The 24,710-nt window shown below is 37.3% G+C and overlaps 2 pseudogenes; one reads left to right on the plus strand and one right to left on the minus strand.

Annotated features, from left to right (window-relative positions):
- Nucleotides 1-1,427: 1,427 nt before the first annotated feature.
- Nucleotides 1,428-2,384, minus strand: LOC112840685 (olfactory receptor 52Z1P-like; annotated as a pseudogene).
- Nucleotides 2,385-15,767: 13,383 nt separating this feature from the next.
- Nucleotides 15,768-16,720, plus strand: LOC141370440 (olfactory receptor 51A4-like; annotated as a pseudogene).
- The last annotated feature ends 7,990 nt before the right edge of the window (nt 16,721-24,710 follow it).

Here is a 24,710-nt window from a genome sequence, read left to right on the forward strand (position 1 = left end):
CTGGGTGTGGAGCCTGCTTCGATTCTCTCTCTCCCTTTCTCTCTACCTTTCCCCTTCTTTCTCTCTTAACAAAAAGCCCAAAAAACAAAAAATAAACCAAAACAAAAACCATTTTATCTTATTTCCATATTACCATTTTGTTGTAATTTTTTCTGTAATAATAACTATACCATATTTTAAGTGTTTTGTAATACATTCATCCTGTGCATTTATGTTTTTAGTTTTCATCTTCATCAGCATTGGTATGAGCAAATAAACACACATTTGTAAATTTGCATGAGTACTTGTACAAGTGAACATGTAAAATTCCTTTATTATTTATTATTTTATTAAATATTTATGTCAGCTGACATCCCATTGTTGCTTTAATTCCCTGATGAATATCTTTTACTATTACCAGTAGCATTAATAATTATTGCTCCTATCATGAAAAAAATGCAGTTCATAGCATTCACATGATGACCAGGATTGTTACTGCTACTTTAATATTCATTTGAGGAACAGATATGGATTTTTGATCCATTCTAATGCTTTAACTAACATATGTGCTGATAATTCTTAAATTTCTATCTCTGACAAAATCTTTCTCCTGCCTTCATACTGAGAAATTAAAATGGTTTGATGCCCCAAGATTACCTAAATCATTACGTCCCAGAATGTCTGACGTTATGTGGAGAAAGGAGCCTCCTTTCTCTATCCTGCAGGTCCAGTGTTTGTGGGATGCAGATTGAATGTACTACTGGCAATAATAGCAATAGGCAACAACCTTTGATTTTCACTGTGTTATGGACTGTTTTACAAGCTTTGTGTAAATCATTTTATTTAATACTTTCAACAACCTTTTACAATATGTAATGTTCTATGCTCACTAAAAGATAAATGTATAGGAATCCAGAAAGGGTAAATATTCTTTACCAAGGCAAGATATATGAAATTCAAAACTTGAACTTAGAGCTCAAATGTTCAGCTACTAGATCACAATGCTAAACATGTATTATTTTCTCTGAACTACAAAGATAATATGGAAAAATGAACAGAAAACCTGTTGAGTTGATTTGGGATTCTGTTTCATCCATTCTTTTTTAGGGTGTGGTTTTTCCTATTATGTTTTCCCTATTTTTGTGTTTTTCCTGTTTTTATTTTTCCTATTTTTCTGTGTCAATATGAAATTGAAGATAGTTATTGAGTTATTATGCTTTAAGTCTGTTGTAACTACACTCAAAATTTACAGTCTAAGGTGGTCTTGATCTGATACTACCCTGAACAAAATCAGCAATAAAATAAATGAAAAAGTAAATAAGTTTTTAACATGACTGTTATTGTCCTCTCCTAATGCTGTCATAATGTAAGTGTCTGATATAATTTGAAGTACTCTACAATTAGTGGAGTTACATAGAAAAATGAAAAATTAAGCTGTATAGTTAACATCAGCATAATTTCTTGCTCATAGAAAAGGTCTGGATAAATTTCTCCTGAATTTGCTTGGTCATAACTCCATAAATGACTGGATTCAGAGTGGATGGTACCACCACATAAAGATTGGCAAGGAGGTTATGTACATGGAATGGTATATTGTGGCCCCCAGATCGGTGAGCAAAGAGTGAAAAAAAGGCTGGAGTATAGAACAATAGGATAACACAGACATGGGAGCCACAAGTACCCAGAGCCTTGAGTCAGGCATCTTGGGAAGGAATTCTAAACACAGTACAGAGTATAAGGGCATAGGAGATGATGATAAGCACCATATCCAGGCATGTAGAAAATAGCGCCACAATCACCCCATAGTAGATGTTGACTTTGATGCTATCACAAGCGAGCCTGGCAATGCCCATATGTTCACAATATGAGTGATCAATAATATTCCTCCCACAGTAAGTAAGCCGATAAACCAGAAAAACCAAGGGGAAGCAGATGAAGAAACTCCTAATAACAGATGCAATGCCCATTTTTCCAATGACTGAGGGGGTTAGAATGGTAGTATATCTTAGTGGATAACAGATAGCTACATAGCAGTCAAATGCCATGGCCAGCAATATGGCAGATTCTGCCACAAAGATGAAGTGTAGGAAAAACATCTGGGACACACAGCAACCGAAAGAAATAATCCCATCTTGGAACCAGAAGATTGCTAGCATCTTTGGCGTGGTGACTGTGGAGAGAAAGATATCTGCCAAGACCAACATGGACAAGAAAATGTACATGGGTTCATGAAGACTGCGTTCAGTAAAGATCAGGGATAACAAGAGGGTGTTGCCTACAACGGCAACTATGTACATGGAACAGATGGGAATGGAAATCCATATATGTGCATGTTCTAGTCCTGGGATCCCAATCATGGTGTACCAGATATCTCTAAGGTTAATGTGGTTTGAAGAGATTGTCATATTTTACTCTGTCTCTGATATTGGACACTAGAATGGAAAGACAGAGAGAGAAGAGAGAAATCAGAGTTATTTTATCAGGTTTGAGTATGAATCTTGGCATTGGAATAAAGTTATTGCTTTAAGAAACGTTCAGGAATGATTCAGGGATGGTCATTCAAGGATGATTCAGATAGACTTCATTAACATGAAAGTTACCATGACTGTATAGAGCTGATGCTACTGGTAGTGCTAATGGTTATAACTATAACAACAAAAAACATTTTATGGGTTTATAGTTTGGTCTAGGCACTATGGCTGATACATTATACTTACTGACTTAGCATCATACATGAAAATCTCTTAAATGCTCTTGCACATCATGGTTTTCCCCTCGCTTGACTGGTCATTTCCAATGATTAATGTCACTTTCTTTCTGGTGATTAATCACACACTCCAGAAATACAGTTTTCAGAATACTGGTTTGGCCTTTGGGAAGTTCAACCACTAGGTAAGTAACAACCATTACTTCTGTAATTCAATATAAAGTCTTTCATCACCAAGTGAAAATAACTTGGTGAGAAAGAGATATCTAGATAGTCCTTGCTTTGCATAGTGCTTTATTAACTTAACATTGTGCATATTGGAATAATGTTCTCTCTTTCCATAGTCTTAGTACGTATATGTTTCAGTTAAAACAACACTGTGCAAATCAGGAGCTCCTATAACATCATTCTAACTCAGCAGAAAGTGTCCTATCTTCTACACACACTACATCCTCCCTTCATTCTCTCTTGTCTCCACTGCTTTTTTTCTCTCATTTAAAATATTTGTCCTTTCCTTCCCTTCTTTTTTTTCCTTTTCTGGTCAGACTTGAATACTTACTGGAGAAAAGAAAAAGGCAGCTCATAGGTAAGGAAATAACAACAAAAAATGAGTTGCAAACACATGTAAGAGTTAAATAAGTTAATGAATATTTCTTTAAGTTCATTCTGTGATGAATACTATGTGAATAGAAACTATACGTATCCTTTATTTCAAGGATCTCCTACCCTTGGGAGGATCATGGGACATAGACAAAAGTAACCACCCTTCAAAACAGATCAGGATAAGAATGATGGAAGACATGAAGTCTCATGTATATAACACAGAAGAGACATTATCTTTAGCTAGGAGCTGATGCAAAGATTCACTGAAATGTTGTCAGTAGATCTGTTTATCAGAAAACCTGTAGACTTCCAAGAGACTACCATTGGAAAAAAGAACCAAGACAAGTAAAAACCTAAAATGAGGAATTTTTTTTAAAGATTTTATTTATTTATTTGACAGAGAGAGACACAGCGAGAGAGGGAACACAAGCAGGGGGAGTGGGAGAGGAGAAGCAGGCTTCCCGCGGAGCAGGGAGCCAGATGCGGGGCTCGATGCCAGGACCCTGGGATCATGACCTGAGCCGAAGGCAGACGCTTAACGACTGAGCCACCCAGGTGCCCCTAAAATGAGGAATGTTTTAAGTCATTGTAAAAGTCAAGTCATGTAGCGTATCAAAGGCTTAGACACATGAGAAATATGACTGGACAAGTAGATTGTGCCTTGGAGATTCATAATTTTAAAAGTCAAGCTAACAACTTTGGGTTTAGTTCTCTATACTAAGAATTGATTTCTTATTCAACAATATTTACTGAATACCTAATATTTTACCACAGTTCTAAGGAGAACATAATGGGATCAAAATGTAAGATTTACCCTTTCAGAGAAGTCTTTGCTGATGAGCAATATGCTTCTTTTTTATTCTCTACTTCCCAATAGCACACCAATATAAGTCCTAGTTGCATGTTTTGTAGTATTTTTCACCATTATGTCTGAAGTTCCATGATAGCTATGAGTATATCTCCAAAATCTAATATAATATATTTTTGTTGAGTAAATATGGTTTAAAAGGCAAAAAGATGGATTGAAGAGGTTAAGGATAACTATCTGAGTTACTGTAGGAAGCTTTTGCAACAAACCAGGCAGAACTAGGGATATGGTTTTAATAGTGAAAAAAGGGGATAGAGAAGAAACATGTTTTAAAGAAAACAAATAAAAGTGGAGAATTCCAGGTGATAGGTTATATGAGGCAAAAATGAAAGGCAATATAACATTTTGAGACATACTGTCTGGAAAAATGTGATGCCACTAACAAGCATAAGGAATAAAGTAGGAGATACAGGATTCAGATAAAGTTAAAGCAATTGTTTTGAAACTATATAATGTGCCTATGGAACCACCAAGGAAATAAATCTGGCAGGCTATCTCAAACCTGCATAGTGCACTGGAAGAGAACTGGACTAGGCATGAGGCTCTATCTGAGCTGAAGACTCAGCTTTGCCACGAACCAACTGGGACCTTGGTAGAGGCATTTCACCCTGCCAAATTCTCTGTCCATATAGGTTGGAACGACTAGCTCACAGCTACTTCATTTAGGTACAAAAGACTAAAATCTAATCATGCAATTGGAGCTCAAAAATACGTACATACATATCAGGCTGTATGTTTCAGTTTAGTATAACTGTAAGTCATTCTATTAGATTAAAAAAAAAGAAAGACTTAAGACGAGTAGAGTTCTGGTATTAAATTTCCTCCCTAGCTGTATCTCCAACATGTAGTCTATTTGATCACAGTGACAGCCTTCAATTACCTGGGTTTTTAATCCAAAGAACATGTTGCAGTCCCCTCATTATTCATATTAACTAATGTTTGAGTATTCACCATGAGTTATATCCTGTGTTAACCACTTTCTATAATTTAATGTCCACAAAATGCCACTTAACTATAATAAGAACCCAACAGAATGGCTACGAGAATGGTTTCCACTTCACACTTTAGGAAACTATGGCATAAGTAGTTTGAACAATTTGTCCAAGCTAGTATCTAGTCAAGCAGAGTTTCAAACTCAAATTCTCTTGCTTAAAAACCCCATGCTTTTATACACTGTTCCATTTGCCACTAGTGAGCAATCCCTTCTTCAAACTTTCCTTTCCTTCATTTGCCCTGATCCCATTATATTCTTGTCTACCTACTACAATTTTCATAATTCTGAGTCTTTTTTCTAGTTATTTTTCTTATTTCCGATGCCTTGGTGGTGGTGATGATGATGATAATGATGATTCATTGCCACTCCCCAATTGTTGTGTTGAGAGTAGGATGTGAAATAAAAATGTTAGATATTCACTAGTGTTTAGTGAAAAATATTAGACTTTCATTAGTTGCTAGTACAATTTCAAGGAATTGGTGAGGATAAATTCTGATTACTGATTGCAAGCTGTTGGGTGTGTGACAGCTGAAAACAGCAGTGGTGAACAACTCTTGAGAAGACTGGCACCGAAGGAAAGGAAAACAGTAACTGGAAGGATCAAAAGGTACTGGGAAGTGTTCTTTTGAACAAGAGATGAACATGTTCATTTATGTCAGAGAAGTTTGGTAGTGAAGAAGAATTTGAAGCAAGAAAGTGAACAAATTTTGGAATTAAGGCCCTCTGATGACAAAAGATAATTCAGTCAGGTTTTTATATGGGTGTTCTGCTTCCTCCATTGAAGACAAAAGTGGTCAGAAAAATTTTAAGGGATATAGGGAAGATTTTCACAAGACTCACATTTGATCCAGATCTTTATAATAAAATAAAAGGCAATGATTATTAGAGTTATTGCCAAAGCTCATGTGGGGAAAAAAGGAGAAATCTGGAAGAGATACTATTGAGAAAAAGGTATGTAGAGCAGAAAATAAGAATGAATAAGCAATTGCCCAACAGTAGTGAAGGCTATTAAGGTAAGAAGAAAGAAAAATTTTATAGTAGAGCTAAGGGTATCCTAGCAGAAAGAGAGGCTACACATGGCCATAAGGGCAACTGACTTTTCACCAGGGAAGTTCAACTTTCCAGGATCAAGAATAGTCAAACAGAGAGAAGGAACCTAATCACGGGAAGAACATCATTGTCCAGCATTTGAAGGAAATGATGGATGGAAGGACAGATTGTTCATAAAGACTGATGAGATGCCAAGGATCCCCAAAAGAAAGATCAGGTTTGGTCAGAGAGGGAATTGTTGTGTACTTCAGCTGACGCTAGTCAGGTAGGAGATTCTGTCCGTGGTCTTTCCAACCTCTTTCCTCCCGGAATCCAGGTCGGCAGTGATCTTCCCCATTTATCTCTTCTTCTCTTTTGCCCGCTCTACTCACTTTCTTTTCAGGAGTACTGAGGGTACCACGTTTTAAATGCACAAGTTGTGATGAGCACTAGGTGTTATACACAACTAATGAATCATTGAACACTGCATCAAAAACTAATGATGTACTATATGTTGGCTAACTGAACACATTAAATGAATGTGCAGTAATATATTAAAGTAAATCCCATAAAGGCACAGAAAGGAGCTGATTTTGAAAACCAGCTTAGATATCAACTCAACCACAGTTCCTGATAAGCAGAGATGACATGGCCCTTATTTTATAATGTAGTCTATTTGATCACAGTGACATGCTCAGGCTCCCTCTCTCACTGTCAGTCATTTAATTCTGTTCTAGGAATCATCCAGAACCCCAATATATTCTATTATAATTCACATCATTTCCCTTTCTCTTTAACACTGCTTACCTCACTCAAAGCAACATTCTGCTGTAGCTATAGGAACATACGCACAAACTATGGCAGGAGAGGACACAAACAATGGGCTAACTGATCTGAAAAACCTGTAACCCTCTTATCAGAAATAGCCAGAACTTTATCAGACACATGCAGTCCAATAGAGCTCATGGGTTTATTTACCAAGAAGAAAGTTTCACTTAAATGCTCCCCCTTTTTTCCCCTCCTTTTCCCCAACAATTTATATCTTTCTCATACCCTTGACTTCTGAGTAATGTCATATTTTATCATTTCCATTTTATTTACCACCTTAATTCTTCCCTGCCCCAAATATATAGATAAGCCTCTCCCCCCAGATAAAAAACAGTAAGTAAAAACTTTCATAAGCTGGCCTCCATACCCACAATAGCCAGCCTTGTATCTCAACTCCTTTTCTGCTTTGGATGGAAGGAGGCAAACCCTTTCTGCACTAAATTGTTCCAAAAGAGTTTTAGCCAGCAAGTTCAAAGTAAATAAAGAAAACCCAACAGACAGAAGCCTTTGGAATAGAACCTAAAAACAAAAACAAAAACAAAAACAAACAAACAAAAAACCCTCAGAGATCTGTCTTCACTTATAAGGAATCTTATCTGTGACTGACTGTAATCTTATCTGTGACTGACTGTAGTTGGGGCAACAAAGCCCCAGACCCTTTTCTTCTGCTGAGCCCATTTTGGAATTAACCCAACTTTCACATTCTGAACTAATTCTTCCTTGCAGAGATTGGCTGTGTCAAGAGCCATAAACCACCCTTCAATGAACTCTTCATTAGCTTGAAAGAACTTCATCTGGCCAGGTAGCCAGATATTCATATTAATAACAAATATCATTTCACAGACATTGGACATACGTCCACCACTATCATGGATCTGTTTAAGCCATGACCCTGGGAAGGTGCTGTACATGGGCATGTGTAACAAGAAAAAAAAAAAGAAACCTCACAGATCTTTTTCTCTGTACCAGAAGTATGCCTAATCTAAAACCTGAGATTCATAGGACACCTTCAGAACACAGCAGTCACTTACTGTCCTATATGAAATACCAGGGGCTTATTACCTCCTTTGTTCAGCAAGTGCAGAATCACCAAGGCCCTAAAAGATAGGCTGGATATTCTTGGTTGAGGTCTCAACATTGGCTCTGAGGCTGGTTCTATAGTTTTCTCTATCCCAGGAGACCTAACACCTAGGAGAAATGGGGAATCTAATTAAGTGTCTATGGTCTTCTGAGCCCTTGATCCTTTTAGTAAGGTCAAGAAAGAACCAATGATGGGATAAGTAGGTAGGCTTTTAAGAAGAGGGAATTAATGGCAGCCTTATCAACAACAGCGATCCACACTGAGACTGCTCTGATAGACACAAACAAATCATAGAAATATGGGATGTTGTTGAGGCTTCCGCTTATTCAATGTATGAGTTTTTGTGAGAGTGTGATTGTCAGAGCAGGAGGGTCTATTTTTTAGTGTCAAGGGAATATGATCCTTAGAATCTACTACTACCTCTTGAAAAATAGCATAGCATCCATGGTGGGGGTGGGGGTGGGGATAGAGATATTTATCATGAAATATTTTGTCCTGTACTAAATCTGTGTCAAACACAAATATATAAAGTAAATTAAAACCCTAGACCCTTGATCATTGTCTAGTAGCGGAAGGGAGATATGCACGTGGGGAAAAAATGCCCTTTAAGACCAACTACATATATTGCCATAAAACTAATCAAGCTTAAAACGTATTTCTGATGTAACAATTCTTTTAAAACCACAAAGATTCCTGTGATTATTTTACTGTTGGCTGGATGAGGATATGGAAGTCCAAAAAGTTGTCACTTGGTTTACCTGCACATATAGTAAGAAATCAAGCTGAAAATTAAATGCAGGTTCCCTTTTGCCAAATCTCATGCTCTTCTTGGGCAACCCCGTGTTTTTAGTAAAAATTTAGAGTGATCAAGTAAAAGAAGAAGTGCTTCTCCATCAGAATTAAAAACATTCATTAGAAGCTAGGAAGTGTTCAGTGTAATTTATTTCTTCTATATGAAATATTATGTAAATAGTATAGGACTGTATGGATTATACTTACACTATAGGGCAAGGATCCAACACTGCATTATGCACCCACCTAATCCAGAATTGTAAGAGTACAAAGAAGGACCCCATGTTTAAGGATTTTTTTAAAGAAGATTTTATTTATTTATTTATTTGAGAGAGAGAGCACAAACAGGGGGAGAGGCAGAGGGTCAAGCAGACTCCTCGCTGAGTGGGAAGCCTGATGCAGGACTCAATCCCAAGACAGAAAGACCCCATGTTTAAAAGAGTAGGATAAATCAGTGTGAAAATTGATCTATCTGTACACCTATATAGATATATGACACTATATAGCATCAGTCAGGTGTAATCAGACAAGGATTGTCTCTGCCTGTACCATAACTCTACCCCTACCCTTTCTGATGCCCACATGCAGTTTGTCCAGGAATCCAGTACGCTCCAGCAACACAGTGGATGATTCAGGGTCATGGTAGATGATGTAACAAACATTTACTAGTGGTTTTAGGGAACTGAAAAGGCAGCAAGACCTACTGTCCATCAATACAAAGAGATTCCTTAAGAGCCATGGTATTTCATGTGTAATTGTGTTGCTATTTTTCCTCTTTCTCTCATGGTGAAAGCTATGAAATTATCAAGGAAGAGTTCATGTGGTAATAAAGAACAAAAAGAGACAGTTCTTGGATCTGAACGGAAAAAGATAGAGCTTAAACATTATAAAGAATCTTCACATTCCTTGATTTGGAGAATAAATAATGTATAAGTACTTTTTCTCTACCCATTACTCTAAATCTTCACTGATAAATAACTATACCTCATGTGGGCCCACGGATTTTGTATTGCATTTTTAAGATCAAATTGTTTTTACTGACAGGGCCCCACACCAATGAAATATACTTTCCTATGGTCTTTCCTGTATATTAAGAGTGGCTCTGATGGAAACCATTGTTATGAGGCACATACTAGCCTCTAGTGAGAATCCTAAATTCCCTGGACAGTATACTTCTTCTGTATAGTAAGTCCAGATACACTGGTGTAATATGCTTAGTTCATACCCTGCAGAAATGAGATAAAGCTGTTGAGAAGCCAGATTAAGGTCTGATTAGGGATAGAGAAAGCTCTGAATTTCTAATGTCTTCCATTCTTGACAAATACAGGTTTCCTCCTATCTAAAAGTGAAAGCATTGCTATGAAAACTTTTGGAAGCCAAGATGGTATAAAGTGAAAAAGCAATTACTATTAATTTATATGAAAAAAAAGTTAGCATTCCCCGATCCAAAACGTAACATCTCTTAAGCTTTTCTGATTCCTTAGGACACATCTTGCTAACAGATGCACAAAATAAATGGAGATAAAGCACAGAAGCTCACAGACACAGTCTAAAGCCATGAGGGCTTGATGCTGAAATGCTGAGCGTGGTTCCTGGGGAAGGAGTGTGGTGGTGGCTGCTCAGGGCCTGAGGGCTGCCTCTGTAAGGGCTTGGGTCCCTGCAACACAAACACTGAACACTAGTTTCGCTTTTCGCCTTTTCTCATAATAGCGAAAACCCTCTTCAGATTATTTTTGTTTAGCAAAAACGGGTACTAATACAGGTCTTTCGTAAATGCAAAGTATTGTTTAAACTTTTTAAATATTCATTGCTCTTCACAAGTGTGTCTTAATCCCCAGAAATACTGTGCCATGGTCTTCATAAAACTGCTGTGTTAGAAAATCAGATACCTTGTATTATTTTTCTTATTCTATTCGCCCACCTAATCTCACCCTTTTTAAAAACTTCTTTCAATGACTAAGTATTATTGGTCTTTCAACAATATTGTTCCCAATAGACAGGAATCTTTTCCTTAAAATGATTTCTGGGGCATTTTTCTCTTTGCGGTTTCTTACGTGGAGGGACTTCTCTTTGTTCTAAGATCAGTTCCTTTACTCCCTTCACTATACTTCATCCTTGAGGGATCTGCTTGCTCTGTAATGCAATTTCAACCCTTTATAAGCTATTATTTCTGTGGTAATGGTGGATAAATTTAATCCCAGCAATGATATCTCTTAGAGGATTAAGTCTTATATGTCTCTGAGTAAATGTGCCCTGGTCACCTCAGCTCAGCATGCTACTCTGTCTACTCGGAATCTGCTCTTCCTTTACGGACTCCTTTACTTTACACACATGTACGTGTACAGATCTGTGTACACCTCCACATGCACACATCTTCACTCAAGATAATTCTTACTACTTTTTTCTTTGTCTGATATATTATTCTCATTCTGAATGTGTTTGACATCTGATGACTCTTATAACTATATTCCAACCAAAATCTTTCCTAAGCTAAATACAATTACCAAATAATGCATCTCCCTTTATCTTCTTATATATACTTCACACTTCATATTAATTCCATTTTGATATTCAATTTTTGGTATGTGGAATAGAGTTATAACAACTGTTGTAATGCCCTTCTCTGCTGTTTCCACAATCTATGTCAGTTCTGGATCAGTTTCTATTCATTGCTTCCAACCTAACCTTACATCTAAGATCTTCTACTCGTGGCAATAAATAACTGCGGTGTTTGGCAAATACCTCTATCAAAGGCTTCTAACATCTTCTGAGAACCCATGCATTCTCTGTGCCAAGGAAGGCGAGTCTCAGAGAAGAATTGTGCTGCTCAGCTCACTGGCCGATCCATGCTGAGGTTCAGGCTGCATGGTGAGAGCTTGCCCTGCACATAAAAAGAACTGTTGAATGTATGTTCTTTAAGAGAACAACAGTGAAGGACACCTGGCTGGTTCAGTCGAGGAGCATGTGATTCCTGATCTTGGGGTCATGAGTTTGAGCCCCACGTGGGGTATAGAGATTACTTAAATAAATAAAACTTAAAAAAATTAAAAGAACAAAGATGAGGAACCAGCTTTAAGAGTTGCTTCATCGAAGTTTTCTGTAGATTCAAAATGAAAGTCATGGAAGCTCAGTGCCTTTAGAAAGGAAACCAAAAGGGATAGTTGGGAAAAGATGAGAGTACAGATGCCTAATTGAGGAACCAAGAAGTGTGTTATGGAGTTCAAGGTTAACAAATGGGGATTCATAGTACATAAGTGAGAGACCAAGGTTTAGTTTTGGGCTCTGGGGGAAGACTGGAGAAGTGATACATCTTAAAAGGATTTTTTAGGAGGTTAGAGGTGGGGCATATATAATTGGTAGTTAAATGTCTTTTGGCTCTCCAGGAATAGCCTGCAAGATATCTTTCTAGCTAGAATTGACAATCTACCACAGTTAAATGGAACTCTAGCACAAGGATAACTGGAAATTGAACAGGTTAATAAATACCAGATGAATATTCTCCATCTGATTGTCATCTCTCTTGCTACTCTTCAGTTCTAAATGAGCCTCAGTGAGGAGGATGACCCCCAAAACTTTTTGTACATCAGAATTTAAAGGGAGCCTGGATTTCTGGTGAGTTTTAAGTCTTCACTAAGGTTTAGCAAATTTATGCTATAGTAAGAATCCCTAAACAAGTAATTTATTTGTTTAAACAAAATCTACTATGAGCCTTCTATGTCCAAAGAATTTTGGGCTCTCCTTACTCTGATATGTGAAGGGTGTAATCCTAACCTTAAAGGTGTTTAAAATCAGATTGCATAAGGAAAACTCAGGTGGAAGACAATATGAAATCATATGGTATAAATGCCAGCTATTGGGGAAAAAAGTACATTCTGTAGGGATTTAATGGCTTGAGGAATTCTTGTAATATGAAATAGTCATGGGCAAATTTTATAGGGGTGCCTGGTTAAGCATCTGTCTTCGACTCAGGTCATGATCCCAAGGTCCTGGGATAGAGCCCCATGTCAGGCTCCCTTCTCAGTGGGGAGTCGGCTTCTCCCTCTCCCTCTGTCCCTCCCCCTGCCTGTGCTCTCTCTCTGTCTCTCAAATAAATAAATAAGTAAATAAGCTATTTTAAAAGAGAAGAAGATTTTATAGAATGTTGAATATAGACTGGCTTTTAATTAACGAATTCAATTACCATCAGTGGAGATAAAGCATGATCACATTTGAAATCCTATCAGAAAGTGTACAGAAATTTTGATGTTGGAATGAGTAAGTCATATGTGGTAGAATTAAGCAACCAATCTGACTAGAGTAGAGAGTGACTAGAAAAAAAACAAAATTAGTTGAAATAAATAAGGAGGGCACGTTCTGCATGGAGCACTGGGTGTTATACGCAAACAATGAATCATGGAACACTACATCAAAAACTAATGATGTAATGTAGGGTGATTAACATAACATGATAATAAAAAAAACATTCTCACTGAACAGGGCTAAACATATGGGCACAAGAAGTATTAAAACTGAAACAGCTAACAATAGGACTAAGTATATACTTGAGTTTTACATTGGTGGTGCAGTCGTGTTGATGGTGGCTTAGATGCTTGGGCTGGTAGTGCTAGAGTCTAAGTGCCAAAATCAGAAGGGAAAAATGAGTATAAAGGAGAGGAGAGTGAATTCCAAGATATTCTGGAGGAGAAAGCAAAGGGAGGAAAGGTGGTTAATACGTGTGTATATGAACCTGTAGTGAATGTATTTGTGTATGTTTAAATGAGGTGTATTGTGTGTTGTGGTAGGTCAAAACTTTATGTCTATAAGAGTCCCAGGACTTAGTCTGGTGCAGTGCAATGTGTTGAGTTTCTGTGAGTATGTGGTATGTTCAGATGCCCCATCTATTATGAACTGTGAGTACTCCCCTCCTCCTCTTCCACCTCCTTCTCCTTCTTCTACTTGACTCATGTCAAAGAAGACTCAGATATTTCATATGTACAGATGGAAAATATATATATAAAGCTTAGTATTCTAATCCCCAAAGAAGTCTGTCTCCTTATTAGGGGCCATCCTTATGAGGGGCTGATCACTCCCTCAGCTAAAAAGACATGCTTTGTGGAATGCTTCTTCCTAGACATTCTATGAAGGAATGTGATAGGGTGTAGTAGACATTCGTGGCCAAGAATATGACAATAGGGGACTGAACAGACATAGGTCTATACAACAACGCATGGAAATGTATGCATTGTGCTTCATCTGGGATCTGCTTTTCAAAGATATGTTTGCGTCTCTAAAAAGATAACCTTGTTTACCTTGTTTACATTGGCATGTTTTTTAAACAGCACAGTACTAATTTTGGCTGGGCGCAAAGAAAGAATAAATAGTCTCTTCTCCCAATCCTCCCTGTCTCTAGCTTTTTCCTGAAAAGGAATCCTTCATTAATCTCTATTTAATTTTTCTTCTGGTGTTTTAATTTTTGGTCATACTTCTCAATAATATGATTTTACAAAAGGCATTGTGTTTTGATTTCATACTCTTTTTTCAGATAGAGTTTAGGTCAGTTATATTACCTCTCCTCTTCCCAAATCTCACTGAGCCGAATGCAGTTACATCACTATTTTGTTTCTTGCAATCTTAAACAAAAAACTTAAATCTAAGTGTATTCAACCAATCATTTATAATCTCCTTCTACCCTTCTTTGTAAAGACATAAGTGCTAAGACCATTTCCTCCAATTATGTTATTTTTGTTTGTCTGAGTATAACTGACTCACAGTGTTACATTAGTTTCAGGTGTACAACAGTGATTTGACAAGTCTATATGTTATGCTGTGCTAGCCACAAGTGTGGCTAACAACTGTCACCATACGATGCTATTATGATACCACTGACTATATTCCCTGTGCTGTGCCTTTTATTCCCATGACTTACTCATTCCATAACTGGAAGTCTATATCTCCCACTCCCCTTCACCCGTTTTCCCATCCCCCCACCCCCCTCTGCCATTAGTTTGACCTATTTATAGGTCTGATTCTGCTTTTTGTTTGCTTATTTTTTTGTGTGTAAATTCCACATCAGTTATGCTGTTTTAAAGATATTTCCTGAAGTGTTGGTATCTATTGCCTAATAAATTATATCCATGTTTTCAAGTAGACATATTTCAAATTTTATTCAGGAATTATTTGTTAAAAAAAAGAAATTATTTGTTAATGTTTGCACTATTCTAGCACTAGCTAAGATCTAATGACAGTATCCACGTTAATGATTTTATCACTCACATTTTGAAAAATCAACGTATAATTTAAAAAATCAACATAGAAATTAATTGTAAAAATGAATGATGTCACATGAAGGTTTTTTTTTAATAGTTTGGAGTTTATGCGTGTTATTGAAATAGTCTATGTTTTATTTCTACAGGTAAAACTAACAGGAAAAATGACCAGGTTTCCAGATGCTTGAATATTTATAGGTATGATATTGATGTGGAGAAAGTGCAGGAGTTTTTTTGGAGTTTCAGCTTAGGTAATTGAAAATAAAAGTAGATGCAAGCATGATTAGATCCATTAAAAATAGAAAGACTTCTGAGAATAAAATTTTTCTAAGCATTGAGATAAAAAAGAAAACTGTACTTAATCTTCATTGTCACTCGATCAATGATTGGAGTGTTCTAAGCCAAAGGAGCCCTAGTAGCTCTTCCCTTTTAATAGCAGTTATCCATTGTCCTGACTCCAGGTAGTTATTCAGATAAATGGGGAAACATTTTAAGGATCAATTCTTTGATATCTAAGGATGCCTAGGATTAGTGCTGTCCCAAGTTGTCAGATGTGCTATGTCCTCCTATCTTAAAATCTATGTTTTTCTCCCAAAAGAAACACTTAGAAATGATCTGGGCTGGATCCCAAGAATATTCTTATGGAATTTATAAATAGTAGCTGGTTCCAGCCATCCACTCTCCTTCTAACAGTCATTCCTGGACTGGAGGCTGTACAAATATGGATCTCTATCCCGCTGTGTGTCATGTATTTAACTGCCCTCCTGGGGAACTGCATTATCCTCTTTGTTATGAAAACCACCTCTAGCCTTCATGAGCCTCAATACATCTTCCTATCTATGCTGGCAACCACAGATGTGGGTCTGTATTTATCAACTCTACCTACCGTACTCAGGGTCTTCCTCCTGAATCACAGAGAAATTGAGTTCCATTCTTGTCTAACACAGATGTTCTTCATTCATACCTTCTCCTCCATGGAGTCAGTCATCCTGTTGGCCAAGGCCTTTGACCTATTTGTAGCTATTCGCAACCCACTGTGCTACACTGTGGTCTTAGCCTCCCCTCGGATTATTGGGAGGGGATGGCAGCCACGGTTAGGGGCATGGTGTTGATGGTACCCTTGCCAATCCTGCTCAAGTGATTGTCATTCTGCAAGGATGTTATTCTATCACATTGTTACTGCTACCATCCTGATGTTATGAAGCTGGCCTGTGGCCCTGTCAGAGTCAACATCATCTATGGGTTGTCCCTTGTCCTCTGTTACTTTGCAGTTGACTCTGTGTCCATTGTCATTTCACACATCCTTATTTTGAAAACAGTGCTAGGTATTACCTCATAAGTAGCTCAGCTCAAGACACTTACTACTTGTGTGTCCCATATGTTCACTGTCTGCCTCTTTTATGTGCCACTCATTGTGTTGTCTCTAATTCACAGATTTGGTACATTCACGTCTCCTCTTCCCCATGTCACCATCGCCAATCTCTTTCTCTTCTTAACTCCTGTCCTTACTCCCTTGGTGTTTAGCCTAAAAACCAAACAGATAAGGTCTATAGTATGCAAGGTATTCAAAGGCAGAGGAAATTTGCTGAAGTAGTCAAGCGTGGCTTAGTGAAAATGACACCCTGACTGTCTTTTCCCCTTTCATCTGTCTGTTTTTTTCTGGGAAATATATCATCATTCCAAGGATGATTTTGTGAGAGTGGAGGTATTTTCTTCTTGTTGACAAGAAGATGGTAGTATTTGGATTATTGTCTTTTTTTTTTTTAATTTTATTTATTTGACACACAGAGAGACAGCCAGAGAGGGAACACAAGCAGGGGGAGTGGGAGAGGGAGAAGCAGGCTTCCCGCAGAGCAGGGAGCCCGATACCGGGCTCGACCCCATGACCCCGGGAACATGACCCAAGCCGAAGGTAGACGCCCAACGACTGAGCCACCCAGGCGCCCCTGGATTATTGTCTTGAGCCAATTTATCATTTACTATTGTTCTGATCTAATTTATCATCCATTAATGTGTTGCCTGAAAGATCTTACTGAAATAATTTTTATGTCTCTCTGCTGTTTAAGTGTTTAAGTTTAAATAATTAAGTGATTTACAATTAAGTGTAAGATAAAGGCCAAGTTATTAACATGTTTTAGAAAGTTTTCCATTTTCTTATCCTTATCTTTCTCTCCAACCTCAATTCTGATTACATAATGCTCCTTCTCTTCAAACTGGGTGATTCAATATATTTTTATACATGTTTACCAGCCTTCATAAGACTCTAAACATTTGCCAATCATTTGGCTTGAAATTTCAACACCAACATGGAACAAAAATTTTTCTGTTATGAGTATTTCCAACATTTCAATAAAATTGGCACTCCCTTTTCCCCCTCAATATAACCCATTAATAATTTTATTATAATACAGCACAATTTTACTTCATGTCTATATTCTTCAATTAAGAATTCCTGTGGGAAAGCATTGTGTTGCTTTATTTTATTTTATTTATTTCTTTTTTTAAAGATTTTATTCATTTATTTGAGAGAGAGAATGAGAGATAGAGAGCACGAGAGGGAAGAGGGTCAGAGGGAGAAGCAGACTCCCCGCCGAGCAGGGAGCCCGATGTGGGACTCGACCCTGGGACTCCAGGATCATGACCTGAGCCGAAGGCAGTCGCCTAACCAACTGAGCCACCCAGGAACCCTGTGTTGCTTTATTTTAAATCTCCGGTATATACGTATTCAGTGACATAGTAAATCCCAATTGTTTTTTTTTTAATAAATGAAAGAATGTTCGTGGGCATAGGTAATTGCTCTTGTCAATCATGACTCTTACCTGCTAACATAACTATTGTTTAATTACCCTCTCCCTCTAAATAATCAGGGGCCATGTCTGTTGTCTTTGCCATTGCATCTTCAGTACTTTGTGAAATAGCTGTACAATAAAATACAATAAATGCATATTGATGAATAAATTAATAAATATGTCAGTTAGAGATGTCTTTGGTAATATGTAATACCTGTAAAAGTATGATATTTACATATTAGTGTATGCAAATGTATGATATTTACACATTAAAATGTAACTATAAAACAACTGAGGGAAATCTTTAAAATACTGCATTATGGAAAGGAGAAAAGAAATTGAATTATTGGTTATCTTCCTCAAGCTCAAAACTTTTAATTACATTACCAAAATTAGCCTCATTTAAACCAAAGGTGGTGAGTTTTATTAGATCTATTTCAAAGAAAAGGATATAGTTAAAAGATAGTAATAATTTGTTAGTATCTCCCTAATAAAAAATGATTAGACTCAGGATTAAATGTCACCACATATTATATATAAGAATATGTAAATTCTACTGAATCCAACTTTTTTCTGCCCCACATAACATTTAAAGATATGCAGACACATGGGTGTCATTGAACCCCATTTATTTAACTGTAGTATTTTAACGTAATTGTATCTGTATTCATGTTCACTTACATTAGACACACTATGAGTTCTCTGATTCCAGAAACATTTGTCTTGTTCACAAATACACTATTTTTCTTACAAGCTTGTCTGTGTAAAGAATACAGTGCCCAAGAAAGCTGCTCACTGTAAAACTAGGATTTAAATTCACATCTGTGCTCCTTCAAACATCATGCTCTCAGATCCACCACATATTCTATGCCTGAAAAACCTGAGCTCTAAGAAAAAAATTGCTAAAATGAATAGGTTTCCCACACTGTGAAATGAGAGTGTATGTGGAGGTCAATGTGTGTATATTGTTATTTTGCTTTCACTTTTAAAGAAACACTGGAATATTCAATTTGGAAAAGCTGAGGTTATCCATAATTTAATCCCTTTTTTATTACGTACCCTAGATTTGAAAGAGGTCAGATTCATACTCAAAGAACTAAGTCAACTTCAGGTTTCCTTCTTCTCATGCATTCTTGAGTTGCTCTTTTTTCCAGAATTTAGAGGTACTCTCCTCCTGTCCATGCAATGTGATTTCTCTGACCCATTACCCTGATAGAATATTTACTTATTTGAAACCAGTGGATCTAGATAAGGTGATATTTCTGACTTTGGTACTGAAGGATTAATTTGTCCTGTTGTCTGATGAAACTTACAGCAGTGTAAGAGACTAAGTAAGAATAGCTTGAAGAGTGGGGCTCCCAGTTCCTCTCCCAGAACACCACATCTATATTTCTTTAGCACAGCTAGGCCAGGTCTTCTCCATTTGACAGTCAGGGAATACACTTTGGAAGTATATTTGGGAATACAAACGGGAATATCTGTCTTCATTTAACGGCCAGGAAATATGGAGAACAGTTGCACTATTTGAAGAGGGAGTGCTTATTGCCCAGTGGCTGCTCAGGTAGGGAGTCTGAAGACAGGCTCAGAGGAGACATAATAACAACTACTCTGAAGAGACAGATAATGGACCCATGAAAATAAACAACTGTGTATTTATGTAAAAAAAAACAAAAAACAACAAAAGGAGGATAATCTGGATTGAACTAAGAGTCTCAAAAAGGGGGATGTCTTAATTGTTTTTTCTTTCCTTCATTCACTGGACTATCAATTCCATAGTGGTGGATATTTTTATTTTTTTGATTCATAAATGGATCCCTAGTGTCTGCATATGAGCCTGTGGAAATAAATACGTATTGCTTGAATTTAGCAAATTACTACCAAAATGTGTATTTAGACTTCATGCCTTCCTTTTTTCCTTTGTTTTCCTTATTTCCACAATTTTTAAATCTACTTTTATTGAGATATGACAAATATAAAAATCTGTACATATTTAATACATACCTCCAGATGACTTTGGAGTATATACTCATGACACCATCAATATAAATAATATCATAAACTTAATCATCACCTCTAAAATATCCCTCCCTCTCTCCCTCTTTTTTGTGATATTTAACATATCTACCCTCTTAACAAATTTTTGAGTATGTAACACAGCATTGTTAACTATATGCACTATGTATTCTGTAGATCTCTGGGACATATTTGTCTTGGATAACTGAAACTATATACTTTTTGACCAATAAATGCAGTGGAATTCCTTGACTCCCTATCCCCAAGCCCTTGGCAAGCTACCATTCTACTCTCTGCTTCTGTGAGTTTATTTTAGATTTCTGATATAAGTGGGGGCATGTAATATTTGTTCTTCTGTGTCATTTTTTTAGAGACTAATCAATACGTTTCACATTTGCCAGGATTTAAGAGTGTAAAGATAATCCAGGCAATTACATATGATTTGGATAGAGTCTATTGGAGAGAAACAGAAAAGTAAATTAATATACAGTGTATATCATGATAGGGGTAAGGTCAGAGTCCTGTGAATTATATAAAAAAGACAACTAACCTAGGATTTACGGGTCAAGAAATGTTTACTGGAGAGGCCATGATAGAAAATGTGTACAAATGACAACAAATAGCATTCAGTCAGAGCAAGGTACATTGCAAAGTTCACAGTGTGTACTAACACACGGGTGTAAGACAGAACATTTCACTTGGAGGAAATGCAAGTAACAGAGTGTAAGAGAGGGAAATACTCTGGAGTAAGGGTGACAGAGGGCAATATGGCAGGGTAATATTAATTGATATATTAATTGCTATTAATTAATTAAGATTACTTAATCTTCTATTAGCTGCTTTCATATTTCTCCAGGGCACTGAAATGTTCTCTTTGGGATAGGTTGATGCCCTCCTCACTTCAAACTATCTTCGCAATAGCCAAGGTCATGCTGGTGATCTGTAGGAAATAATTTCACATACATCTTTTTGAAATTATTCAGGAATTCTGAGAGTTCTCATTTTTAAGCCCCTTGCCTCAAAATGGATAGTATGTCATGTAGTTACTTTTCTCCTGTTATCTTTCCTAAGTCTCTCTCTTTCACTCTCTCTCTCAAACACATACACACACACACACACACACACACACACACACACACACACACACACCATGACACCATGTTCCCAAAAGGGAATTCTTTAGATTCAGTATGGCCACTTCATTCCACAACCTCACTGTCACTGTTTATTTTCTACTGTTGTATTTGGAAAAAGAAATGTATGCAAAATGGAAGATGGGTGGACATTGTAAATGTTTATATCAATATTCTTCATCCCCTTATTTTAGGAGTGTTAGGGAGTGAAGAGTAAATCAAATGTAAAACACCTTTTTTTTCCCCAAAATTGGACTGGGTGACTTCAGACACCTTGACCGAAGCTGTGCATTAGTTTCATCTACACACTGTCCTTAAACTGAGAATTTTCCTTTGTAAGATGTAGATGTTTTCTTTTTTCTTTTTTTGCCACTTTTTTTATTATTATGTTGTGTTAATCACCATACATTACATCATTAGTTTTTGATGTAGTGTTCCATGATTCATTGTTTGTGCATAACACCCAGTGCTCAATTCAGTACGTGCCCTCTTTAATACCCATCACCAGGCTAACCTATCCCCCCACCCCCTCCCCTCTAGAACCCTCAGTTTGTTTCTCAGAGTCCATTGTCTCTCATGGTTCGTCTCCCCCTCCGATTCCCCCCCTTCATTCTTCCCTCCCTGCTATCTTCTTCTTTTTTTTAACATATAATGTATTATTTGTTTCGGAGGTACAGGTCTGTGATTCAACAGTCTTACACAATTCACAGCGCTCACCATAGCACATAAACTCCCCAATGTCTGTCACCCAGCCACCCCATCCCTCCCACCCCCCACCACTCCAGCAACCTTCAGTTTGTTTCCTGAGATTAAGAATTCCTCATATCAGTGAGGTCATATGATACATGTCTTTCTCTGATTGACTTTTTCTTCAGTTGCATTTCTTGTTATCAAATAGAGCTCTTTTCTATGAACTCTGTCTACTGATTCCTGCCTTAGTTTTTCTCTATTTAATTTTTCCATAGTTTACTCTAATGAGATAGCTCTCAATTCTATCCATACGACTCAGGGTGAAAATGATGATTTCTTGTTGCTGTTTGTGTGCATGCTTGTGTATCAGTACTCTGTGCACGTATTTCTGTTTTAGAATCCAGCTCCCTGTTGTATCACTGCTAAATGCATATACAATAAAGTAGTTTGAATAAGGAAGATTGCACATTCTTAAAGTCCTCATTAAATGCTACCATTTTGCATCTTGCACATCTCATTGGTGACAAAATCTCTCTTTATTGCTGCTATTACAATGGTGCAGGGTTTTTTAATTACATTTACTGAGTAACTAAACTATATCCCAAGGCAAACCCAAAAAGTATTGATAAGAATACAAAAATATGCAGTAACCAAATCTACAATGTCTAGCATTTAATTAAGTAAATATCAGACATACCAAGAAAGGAAATGCAGCTTTATACTAAGGAGGAAACAAATCCATCAAAACTGACCGACCTGGATGACTGACAAGATGTCATAGTAGAACTAAGCTTAGGGGTCATTGGACTAATAAAAAAACTGGATTCAGTGAAATGTTTGATGTTACAGAAGGTATAGTATAGGAGATTATTATCTAGTTATTAAAAGATAAGCAAACATTTCTCAGTGAAGGATGAAAAGTATATATCAGGTATAGGGATCAGCAAGTCAAAAACATTTTTGAACTAACATACAATACTCTGGGTACTTAAAAATTGTTTAGTAAGACTGGGCTGTGAGGAATGCCTGGGTGGCTCAATCGGCTGTCTGCCTTATGCTCAGCTCATGATCTCAGGGTCCTGGAGTTGAGCCCCACTTTGGGGTCCCTGCTCAGCAGGGAGCCTGCTTCCCCACCATCCTGCCCCTCCCCTTTCTTGTACTCACTCTCTCTGTCTCTCAGATAAATAAATTTTTAAAATCTTAAAAAAAAAAAGACTGGGCTGTGAACAAAAGGTAGACAGGACATGGAGAACTTAGCATAACATATACATTAGATTAAATTTATCATATCAAAGCTGTATTGCATTGCAAAAACTCTGTTTCCAGCTCAGAATTCTTTTTTTATAGTCTTATCTATGTCATGTGGGGAAGGGGTGTTCCTTACAGAAAGCAGTTTTCCCAAATACAAAGAGGGGGGAGGGAAGCCTGAGTGGCTCAGTGGGTTAAGCCTCTGACTGGGTTTCGACTCAGGTCATGATCTCAGAGTTCTGAGATCAAGCCCCATGAGGACTCCATGCTCAAAGGGGAATCTGCTTGGGATTCTCTGCCTCTCCCTCTCCCTCTGCCCCTTCCCCTGCTCTCTCACTCTCTCTCTCTCAAAAATAAATAAACTAAATCTTTAAAAAAATAAAAAGGGTGGGGGATAGCTTAATCTTTGTTGTTTTCCAGGAACACAGGGCTCAGGTAAAGTTTAACACTGTTAAATATATTATACTCTTTATATGTCTGATGCATTATTACTCACAAATACCCATTTTATAGATAAGCAAACAAAGGCACAGTGAGTTTAAATCATTCGTTAAAGGATGCCAAAGGTGAGTGGCCAAGTCCAACAGAGCTTTGACTCCAGGCATTCTGGCTGCAGAACCTACGCTCTTAGTCATTGTATTCAGTGACTCTTAAAACTAAGTACAAACACTTGGAATTACATTTTCAATTTCACTAGAAACATGTTGTATGAACCAGGACAATTGATGCTCCCGTCAGTGTCTCATAGCTATAAAATAAGAAATGGAGAACAATGGTCTCTATAATCTCTTTTCATTCCAACATCTATGAGGAAGGGACTCACTAAAAATGGAATTGACATATTTTTATTTATTTGCTTGTTTGAGGAGGTGCTCTTTCAACAGTCTTGCAGTCCTTTAATTTATTCAAAACAAAACTAACATGCTTTAAATTTTCCACCAGAATTGATCTGGTTGGGCTAAATTCTGTTTATTTGGGTTGTCCCAAATGTGTGACAGCGTTTTCACATTCTGAGTATGATTCAGATTGACATTGTGAAAGAAGGTGCTTGAAAAGCAAATTTTTGACTAAAAATAAATTCTAATTCCTTGTCCTTAGATTCTTCTAATCACACACACACACACACACACACTCTGAGACACAACATTAAATTGTCAACTGAGAAAAGACACAGAACTGAAATGAAATGAACCATTTATTTGGGGCCTTAGAATTGCAATTCAGGGAGCACTGATTTGGGCGACCCAAATCAGTGCCCCCTTCGGCAACAAAAGTCAAGGAAACTAATCTTTGCTAAACAATCGGCTGCTAAGGTAATCACAAAGCAAAATCCATTACTGTAGCAAGTTGTAGCACATGTTCCTTGGAATATTTTGGTTTGGCCCAGTTCAGAAGTTCACGGTTCCACTTGGTGAGAATGTGTGTAAAGACCCACCTCCTCAATGAGCTCCTGGCTCAATTTTAAACTCCCTGACATAAGTCACCGTATTGTGTTTCACCTCTCATAAAATCTTACTATGGCTCTAACTACTTCCACTCCTTGTTCACAAGAGGGTTTTTTTTGCTACAAAGGACTCTGTCCCAGGGCAATACAGGGACATTTTGCTGAGCTGGGCATTTTTGTTGTTCACTTCTTGCTTCCTGACCTTATTTCCTCAGGGTCTCTGTAACCTCCTAAAACATTATAGTCCTGGTCAATCCTCAAGGGAGG

This window comes from Callorhinus ursinus, unplaced genomic scaffold (genome assembly GCF_003265705.2).
Source record: "Callorhinus ursinus isolate GAN/ISIS: 27379988/994484 unplaced genomic scaffold, GSC_fseal_2.0 scaffold35, whole genome shotgun sequence".
Classification (NCBI taxonomy): domain Eukaryota; kingdom Metazoa; phylum Chordata; class Mammalia; order Carnivora; family Otariidae; genus Callorhinus; species Callorhinus ursinus.